The sequence below is a fragment of the Medicago truncatula genome, chromosome 3 (assembly GCF_003473485.1).
Source record: "Medicago truncatula cultivar Jemalong A17 chromosome 3, MtrunA17r5.0-ANR, whole genome shotgun sequence".
NCBI lineage: Eukaryota > Viridiplantae > Streptophyta > Magnoliopsida > Fabales > Fabaceae > Medicago > Medicago truncatula.
The window spans coordinates 17,412,536-17,422,495 of NC_053044.1; positions in this window are offsets into that span (position 1 = coordinate 17,412,536).

Sequence of the window (9,960 nt, forward strand, 5' to 3'; positions counted from 1 at the left end):
AGTGAATATCATGCTATGTTGTTGTTATATTATTATATTATGACGAGATGATGTATATATAATTATTATTATTATTAAGTGAATATCATGTTATGTTGTTGTTATATTATTATAAGAAGATGTTTATGTTATGATGTAGATAATTATTACTATTAATGAGAGATGATTATATTGTGTTGTTTTAAAGTTATTAGTGATGATGATTACATGATGATATCTATGAGTTGTTAAGTGTACTTGATGATGTTTATGTTAAATTGATAAGTTGTCTTTTATTAATGAATTGATAATGAGATGTTTGATGAATAATTATTATTATGAATTAATGATGTTGTTATGTTGTATATGAATTAGGATTAAGATGTTGTTATGCTATATATGAATTATGACTATGATGTGATGATCTATGTTTGTTACGATTTGGTTAATATATGTTATATGATGAAGTTTATAATGTGATGAATATAAAGTAAATGATAATTAGAAGTTGGTTGGAATATTAAGAATTATTATTACTAATAGATGAAGTTATTTGTGTTGTTAAATATAATTATTGAATTATATGCTTGATATTATTGTTTTGTGAAATCTCACCCCTTCTGCTTGAAAATGTTGCTCTTCGTATGAGTAACTTGCAGGTATTAATGATTAGTAGGAGTGGTGGCTCAAGTGTCCTTAGGTGCTCTGATACGTAACGGGATGGGAATTTGTTATTGCTTTCTAATCCTTACGTATTGTTTCTGAAGAGTTATGACTATGTTTTTAGAATGGATTTTTATGGCATAATGGTAAAGAGGCTTTAGTGCCAAAGACTGTTTTGATTATTGAATAATTTCTGCTGCGAAGTATTAAAGACTTTTTAGTTATTGAATTTTAAAGGATAAATAGTTATTTATACAGTTTATGATTTTAAGAAAAGAATGTGACATTCCGATTAGGTGAATTACTCTGATTAAATAAATGAAATTTTCGCGTTGGGAAAACGGGGTGTTACAATTATAATGTGATTTATTGATTGATTGCATTACTTGAATTATTATTGAATGATCAAGAAATTGTTGAAGATGAATTGATATTAAGCTGTTGATGTGATCTGAGTTATGCTGCCATTGTTAATTAACTAAGTTGCATGAGTCTGAATAAGATAATTAAATTGATGATGAACTCCAAATTATTGGATGTATAAGTGATTTGATGATTAAGATGTTTTGTGGATAGAGTCCATGCATTAGCATACATTGAGCTTTGTTCTCACCACGATTTGAGCTTTGTCCTCACCACGATTGGAGCTTTGTCCTCCCCACGATGCTATAAGTATATTAATACTTTGATGACGATTGGTACCACATGCATATCAGAGGTCTAAGTTGCATTGTCGCATTTGTCGAGTCTAAAGATGTTATGTTATTGATGATGATTGAATGCTGTGATTACTTGATAATTGTTATCAAAGATGCAATGATGATTAAGACTGTTTATGATGTTAATTATGATTTCGAATTATATTGATTAATATTATTGTGTTATGAAATCTCACCCCTTCTACTTGAAAATGTTGCTCTTCGTATGAGTAACTTGCAGGTGATCGAGCGTAGTGTGCAGATTGCTGTCGTGAGTGGCCTTGCCTCACTGTGTCATCTAGGTCGCTTTGATACGTAACGGGATGGGGTTTTCATGATTTGCATGTTTCATTCTTTTACATGTTCATTTATGATATTAGACTGAATTATTATGAGATGTTTTAATGAGGCCTGCGTTCCAAGACTTTATGATGATTAGAATTTATTTCCGCTGCTATTTGGTTGGTGAAGGATAAATTATTATTTATCTATGTTTTGAAGATTTTAAGAATGTGATATCCCGTTAATTGTTGTTTACTCTGATTATATGTTTGAAATTTTTATATTGGGAAAACGGGGTGTTACATAGACAACCTTGTTTAGGGTTTTGCGATCTTTGTCGCATGAGATGTTATGAGTTGACCCTTGGGGTAGGAATGGAGGTTGATTATAGTACTGTTAACGTTCAGTGAGTCTGATATAATATGATTTGATGTTGATAGTAATGTGATATATTTGTATATGCATTATGTGAATTATATAAGATGTTTAAGTTGATGTTGAAATATTATTTGATATTGTTATATCTTGAGATGTTATATGTGCTGTCTATGTTGCTGTTGTCTATTGATTAAGCTGCATGAGTCAGTCAAGATGTAAGATGTTGTTCCAATTTATTGGAGTTATATAAGATGTCGATGTTCCTAAGATGTAAGTTGTTGAGTCCATGCATACTCATTCATGTTGGGGGCTTGATGCCCTGGAGCCTTTGCTCAATTAAGTTCAGGGCTTGATGCCCTGGGAGTATATTAACGCTCAAATAAGTTGAGGGCTTGAAGCCCTGGATTGGTACCACATGCATGATTAAGAAGATAAGTTGAATAGTCAAGTCGAAGTTGCATTGTCAATTCAAGTTGTTAAGTTGTAACATTTTAATAAAGTGTTTAATGAAGAATTATTATATGATGAATTGATGATGTATATGTTGTTAAATATAATTGATGAATTATATGCTTAATATTATTGTTTGTGAAATCTCACCCCTTCTGCTTGGAAATGTTGCTCTTCGTATGAGGAACTTGCAGGTGATCGAGAATAAGTTGCTGTTGATTGCTGTCGTGAGTGGTTTCTCCCTCACATGTGTCTTAGGTGCTCTGATACGTAACGGGATGAGATTTTATTGCTGCTTTTCTATTCCTTACGTATTACCTTATGAATTTTCATGAATAAGTTGTTGTTTGGATTATTATGAGATGTTATGATGAGGCCTTGGTGCCAAAGACTATTTCTATATGTTGAATAAATTCCACTGCGAAGAACTAAATATTGTGTTATTGAATTTTGAAGGATAATTAGTTAATTATTCTATTTATGATTTTAAGAAAGAAGTGTGACATTCCGTTTATGTGAATTACTCTGATTATTTTTATGAAATTTTTATGTCGGAAAACGGGGTGTTACACAAAGCGTACAAGAAAATATTTGAAACGTGTTTAAAGCTATTGCAGTTTGAATTGATCATCACTGAAGACTCTTTCTATCTTCTTTTTAGTGTAAATCAATTCTCTTTTTTATCTCTTTTAAATATAACTTCTTACCTTCCTCTTTGTTTGTTTTAAAACATCCAACCTCCATACAAATTTAAAACAAAGTCTCGTCTAGCTTTAGGGGTACTAAAGTGTTAGTTTGAGCAAGGGCTGTAAAAGTCTAAGTAGGTAACTTAGCAACAAGGTGCAAGCCTGCTGAGGCTTAGAGAATACAAAGTTGTAATTGTTCAGGTAAACAAAGATTATAAGGTGCAGGATTTGAGAAGTTATCTTAAGCATCATAGTGGAAACTCTCACAAGATTGTGAGGAGTGGACTAGCCCACATTGGGTTAACCACTATAAATCTCTGTGTGTTCTTTCTTTCATCTCTATACTCTTTAATTTCAGTATATGTAACACCCCGTTTTCCCAACATAAAAATTTCTTAACAATTATCAGAGTAAACATCATAAACGGGATATCACATTCAAACATAATCGTAAATAGTCAAATAACAATTTAACTTTCAACAAAATAGCAGCAGATTTATGTCATTAATCGTAAACAAGTTTGGCACGCAGGCCTCAACATAATATCTCAGTTAAAAAACTCAAAATCATTGTCAAATACGTAAAGGAAGGAAGCATGCAATCAAAAACCCCATCCCGTTACGTATCAGAGCAACCTAGACGACTCAGTGAGGACACGTCACTCACGACAGCAAACACGGCACTCTAAGCTCGATCACCTGCAAGTTACTAATACGAAGAGCAACATTTCCAAGCAGAAGGGGTGAGATTTCACAAAACAATAATATAATCAATATAATTCAACAATCGTAATTAACAACATAAACATCTTCAACATAAGCATCTTAAATATCATAGCATCTTTGATAATAAAATATCAAGTAATCACTTCATTCAATTATCATAACATCTTAACATCTTTCCTCATTTGACTCGACAATGCGACAATGCAACTTAGACCTCTTATATGCATGTGGTACCAATTCAGGGCATGAGTCCCCAACATTTTAGTATTAATATACTTTCAGGGCATAAGCCCCCAACATTATTTTGAGCAAATGCTCCATCGTGGTGAGTACAAAGCTCTAGGGCATGAGCCCCCAACAAATGTATGCTAATGCATGGACTCAATCATCTTAAAACATCTTAATCATGATCTCATATACATCCAATAATTTGCAGATCAACATCATCTTAATCATCTTGTATAGACTTGATGAGTCATTTATTACCTATTTCTAGATATTATTTAGTTTAGTTTTAATTAGATTTTAGTTTATTTTATATTAATATTATTTCCTTTTTAAGATAGTTTACTACAAATTGCATTTTATTATATTTCAGGAATGAATATTGGATGGATTGAGTCTTGGAGCAAAAGAAAGGGACTTGGAGCTGATTCAGTACGAAAATACAAAGATTGGAAGACAAAATATGTCTCCCCTAAAGTCAGAAGCTTGGCACGGCCCGTGCTAGCATTGGCACGGCCGTGCCACCCTCCAGAGTGTCTTTTGCTGCTTTTGCTTAGATTTTAAGCTACTCTATTTTTAGCCCGAATGTAATTGCTTAGATTTTAAGTCAAATGTATGCTATAAATAGAGTAGCCATCCATCACAAACATTCATCGTTTCTTGGAATGCAATATGTGACAATTGTCTTTCTAATAAAAGTTCATTTACTTTCTTGTTATTTACTTTTATGCTTTCTCTCTTCTTCTCCTTGTCTACGATGAACATTAGTGAGTAGACTTCTCTTGTCTTGGGATTGTTGGATAAGTCTAATGACATAATCCTAATCAAACCAAGCTTTAAACCTTAATCTTATGTAACCCTAATTTCTAATCTAAATTCACCGATTTAACATGGATTAACCATTATCAAACTGTGGAAACGAAAGTGGAGGGTTTGATAATTGTTCGTCCACCATCTCAAATATCAATTCATAAAACGAAAGTGGAGTTTTGATATTCGAACAAGTGAATTTAGACAAAGATCGTAAAGGCAGCGAAATAGTCTTTACAATCTTTAAGACATATAGTTTCGAACTTCAAGGATTCTAAATTGTGATCAAGTCATCGAAATAGGCTTGGTTACAACTTAGGACCAAAATCTAATAGTAATCAAGTCAGCGAAATAGGCTTGGTTGCTAGAGGAACAAAAGAGAAACTGTCTTTAGAAGTTAGGTCTAACATAAGGTTATAAGTTTAATAGTTTGGTTTGTGAAGAACTTGTCAATTAGATGAACCAATAATCCCAAGGCTTTTATCTTTTCTTTTATTTTCTTGTAATTAAAAATCCAAACTTTTATCTAAAATTCTTTCATCTAATCATCATTCAAAGTTAATTGAATTCATAACTCCCTGTCGGAACGATACTCTTCCTTTACTACTTCGGTAAGACCGTGCACTTGCGGTTTTATCCCATCAAGAATCATGCAACTTAGTTAAATAACAGTAGCAGCATAATCAGATCACAACAACAACATAACTTCATAATATCAATTCATTTCAACAACATCTTGATCATTCAATAATATTTCAAGTAATGCAATTAATCATTAAATCACATTATAATCAACTTAACAGTTCATAACAGCTTCACAGATTGCAATTAACATCTTAAATAGGTCACATTACTACCTAAGGGTCCAACCCTAATCAATTTATGCGACACAGATCGCAACATTCTCATTTGCACTCAATTCTAGAACTGCTCGCGAGGCGAGAGCATCAGCTCGCCATGGCGAGTACTAGCCAGATTTCCAACTAAAGTTGTTCTAAGCTAAACCAGGTTCAATCTCATTCTAGGTTATCATCTAATCTTTAATAAACATCTTTAGGCACTCAAAAGCATCCAAGGTTCAACTCAAAAGTCAAAAATACAGAATTCAACATGTTCTCTGGTCATGCTCGCTATGGCGAGTAAGGTTGTTTGCTGTGGCGAGCTAGTACTTGTAACTCGCGAGCCGAAGGGAAATGGCTCGCGTGGCGAGCGATGAACTTCATCCCTCGCGAGGCGAGGATCATTGTTCGCAAGGGCGAGCGATGAATATAGGCTCGGGCAGAATGCAGTTTTTCACGAAAATCCAACATCTCACATGGTTTTAAGCCTAATTTCGATTCGAGAATTCATCTTATTCATAATCTAAGGTCAAAGGACGGTTTCTACATCAATCTAACAACCTAACATCATTGGATCATCAAAATCACCTATTAACCCTAATTTCATAAACTTTTTAATTCAACCCTAACTTGTTAATTTGATCATCAGGATTACATGAATTAATACTATTGAATCATTGGTTTCACCCTTACCTTAGTTGATGAAAATCGCAGCCTTCCTCTAGGTCTTCTCCCTTCTATGACTTTTTCCTCCTTTTTCCAAAGCTTGATTGTACGTACAAAATGTTTTCTAAAACTAGGTTTTCTCTTTTTATATCTCTTCCTAATATCTTATCTTATCTCACTTTCTCCCCCAAAACTCTCTAAAATCTCAAAACAGCCCCTAACTAAATATTTTATTAAACAACAAAATAAGTCTCATAACCTCATAAAAATCGTCACATCACATAACTCATCTAAAATCATCCAAATCATCTAAATCGTCATAAATCATCATAAATCACACATATATTATATAAATATAATATAACTCGTCTAGACTCAATTAAATAATTATTTAAATAAAAGTGGGCTTTACAGTATACACAACACACACTTACACATTTATTTTATTAAGCAACTTTTGTGTATGAACTTCAGAACATTCTGAAGTCAGAATACTAACTTAACTATTCCAAGTAAACAACTTGAGAATAACTTTTAAGTTTCAAGATAATTTTTAAAGGGTCATAATCCAAACCCCCCTTCCTTGTGACTATTTTATCTACTTCAATTGGTATCAGATCCCGGTTCTAAGGGTTTGAACACTTAAACAAGTGTTAGATAAAAGATTCAGGGAGTATGTCTAAAGTCAAGTACATAGCTGAAGGAGGATCATCAAACAAACCACCATTTTTTGATGGATCAAACTACTACTTCAAGAAAGGCAAGATGAAACTCTTTCTCGGATCTCAAGACAATGATATGTGGACAGTTATCACAGATGGAGACTTTGGTCCAACAACCAAAGAAGGAGCTGTCAAAGAAAAGAGTGCATGGTCAACAGATGAAAAAGCTCAAGTATTATTAAACTCTAAAGTTAGACTCTTTCTATCAAGTGCACTAACCATGGAAGAAAGTGAAAGAGTTGATGAATGTAAAAATGCTAAAGAGGTATGGGATACCTTAAGAGTACAACATGAAGGTACATCTCATGTCAAGGAAACTAGAATGGACATTGGAGTCAGAAAATTTGAAGTCTTTGAAATAAGTGAAAATGAAACCATTGATAAGATGTATGCTAGATTTACTACAATAGTAAATGAAATGAGATCTCTTGGAAAGGCATATTCCACTCATGAGAGAATCAGAAAAATATTGAGATGCCTTCCAAGTATGTGGATACCTATGGTCACTGCAATTACTCAGGTCAAAGATTTAAAATCTATGAACCTGGAAGATCTCAATGGGTTCACTAAGAGCTCATGAAGTTGTACTTCAAGGAGAGAAACCAGTGAAGAAGATAAAATCACTTGCCTTGAAAGCCTCTCAGCAAACCTCATCAGTAGCTGATGATGATGTGCAAGAACCACAAGAATTAGAAGAAGTTCATGAAGAAGAAGTTGAAGATGAACTTGCACTAATCTCCAAAAGAATACAAAGAATGATGATGAGAAGAAATCAAATCAGAAAGAAGTTTTCAAACACCATCAACAACACCAAAACTGAAGCTGACAAAAGTCAAGTCACTTGTTTTGGATGCAAGAAAACTGGACACTACAAGAGTGAATGTCCTGACATCAATAAGGTATAAAGAAAACCTCATGTCAAGAATTAGGAAATGATCACTTGGGATGACATGGAAGAATCAGAACCTCAAGAAGATGCAGATGCAGACATGGGACTGATGGCTCAGTCAAATGATGAGGAAGAGGTAATTATCTATAAAACTGACTCTTTATATAAAGATCTTGAAAGTAAAATAGATAGTCTCCTGCATGATTGAAACTTCTTAACTAATAGATGTCATTCATTAATTAAGGAACTTTCTGAAATAAAAGAAGAAAAAGAGAAACTTCAAAACAAGTATGATGAATCTAACAAGACCATACAAATTTTGCAAGACTCTCATTTTGAAATATCTGAAAAACAAAGAGATCTAAACAAAAAACAAAAAGACATTCTTTCTAAACCTTCTGAAGTACAGAAGGAAAACATACTTTTGAAAAAGGAAGTTAAAGAATTTAAAAATGATCTTACATGTTTTATAAAGTCCACAGAAACATTTCAAAACATTATGGGATCTCAAAGTGAAAGTGCTAAAAAATCTGGTTTAGGTTTTAAAGATCCAAGCAAAATCATTGAAAGTTTTGTACCTAAGAAGGTTGAGATGAAAATTAATTGTTCTTATTGTGATAGGTTAGGACATAATGTATCAGCATGTTATGTTAAGAAAAAACTTATTAGAAAAAATAAGATTAATCTTAGTTCAGAACATTCTCATCTCAATAGATGAGAAAGTTCACAAAAGGCTGAGAAGGCTAAGAAAACATGTTTCTACTGTAACAAATCTGATAATACAAGATCGAATGTTACCTTAAGAAAAAATCTCTTAGAAGAACTAACCCTTAAGGACCCAACATTACATGGGTACCTAAGTTTTTATCTTGTCAAATGTAGGTCCTGCCTCCGGGTGCAAAGAACAAAGCCATGGTACTTGGATAGTGGTTGTTCTAGGCACATGACAGGTGACATGAATTGTTTTCTAACCTTTGAAAAGAAGGATGGAGGACTAGTGACATTTGGAAATAATAACAATGGTAAAATCAGAGGTAAAGGTACTATAGGTAAACCTAACTATGCTAAAATAGAAAATATTCAGTATGTAGAAGGTTTAAAACACAATCTACCTAGCATAAGTCAATTGTGTAATAGTGGATTTGAAGTGATCTTTAAACCTAACATATGTGAAATAAGACAAACCTCCTCTAACAAACTGTTTTTCTCTGAATCAAGAAGAAAGAATTTGTATGTATTAGAACTAAATGATATGCCCGCTGAATGTTGTTTTATGTCTCTTGAAAAAGACAAATGGATTTGGCACAAAAGGGCTGGTCATATAAGAAAACCATTGCTAAACTTTCTCAACTAGATCTAGTTAGAGGTTTGCCTAAGATTAGCTTTGAAAAGGACAAGATCTATGAAGCTTGTGTTAAAGGTAAACAAGTAAAAAGTAGTTTTAAAACTATTGAGTTCATTTCAACTCAGAAGCCTTTAGAGCTTCTTCACATTGATCTCTTTGGTCTAGTTCAAACTGCAAGTCTAAATGACAAAATATATGGTTTTGTTATAAGGCAAAATATATGAAAAAGGTTCTAATATGATCACAGTAAGGAGTGATCATGGAGGAGAATTTGAAAATACATCATTCAAAACATTCTTTGATGAAAATGGTATTAAACATAATTTTTCTTATGCAAGAACTCCACAGCAAAATGGAGTTGTTGAAAGAAAAATAGAACTTTGCAAGAAATGGCTATAACAATGTTAAATAAATCAAATGTTGAAAATTATTTTTGGGCGAAGCCTCTAACACATCTTGATACATTTTGAATAGAGTTTCAATAAGAAAGGTTCTTAACAAAACCCCATATGAACTCTGTAAAAACATTAAACCTAGCATATCTTATTTTCACATATTTGGCTATTATTGCTACATTCTGAACAATAAAGAAAAACTGGGTAA